The sequence below is a fragment of the Atta colombica genome, unplaced genomic scaffold (assembly GCF_001594045.1).
Source record: "Atta colombica isolate Treedump-2 unplaced genomic scaffold, Acol1.0 scaffold133, whole genome shotgun sequence".
Lineage (NCBI taxonomy): Eukaryota > Metazoa > Arthropoda > Insecta > Hymenoptera > Formicidae > Atta > Atta colombica.
In genome coordinates, this window is record NW_017259221.1 from 255,335 (window position 1) to 256,345 (window position 1,011).

Below are 1,011 nucleotides of genomic sequence, written 5' to 3' on the forward strand. Positions count from 1 at the left end.
TGCATAGACGAACACATACTGCTAAAAACACAGTAATTAAAAAAAATGACATTATTTTTATCCTTTATAAATATATGCAAAATATATTTATTCATCAGTCTAAGAGAACGAACTAGATCACGTGAGAAAAATTTTATTAAAAGATATAGTCCGTTAAAAATATTTGTGAGATTAAAAATAAAGGTAATGAGCAAATGGAATCAAAACTCGAATTTTGAAATAACGTACGTTAGTTTATAAAACATGACACTTGTACCCTAATGGACGACTTAAATGCAATAATAGTATTATAGTAGCTTTTTATTATAGTAGCATTTTTATTATACACAATCAGGAGAATAGAATAAAGATTAATTTTTTCTATTAATAAAATTAATTTTATGGATCCTTCGAAATAAGTACAACAGATTTCTGCCGTATTGAATCTTTCTATTACAATCTTTCTATTACCATTGTACTTCCTTTTAATAAAAAGATAAGTGGAAGAAGGCTATCATAGTCAGGTAACTTATCGTTTTGCAGCATGAAATCATTTTATCATTTGAATATTCGAGTAATAATTATGACACAATATAATATAAAATTATAATACAAATTATATACAGAATAATAAACTTGAAATATTATCTAAATTATAATTTGCCAATATAAATGGTTCTTATTACTATACTACTTATTTTATTTTATGGATTTTACTTAAGCCTGTATAACGTACTATGATCTGCTCATGAGGAACTTAAGAAACTATTGCTAAAGTTCGAGGCTTTTCTTTTTATAAAACTAGAGTTTCTCAAAAATTTTTTATTTTTAAGTTTTTTTATCTTATCCGAAATCAAACACGTGAATAAGTGAACAATGAGTGTGATTTGCAAATGAATGTTGCAAAACAATAAGTAATACTCTATATTATACATAAACGTTATAGCGATAATGTTAGCAAATTACTCAATAATCGCAAGTTACTCAATAATCTTATCGTTAATAAACGTATAATGTTTTAATAAAATATAA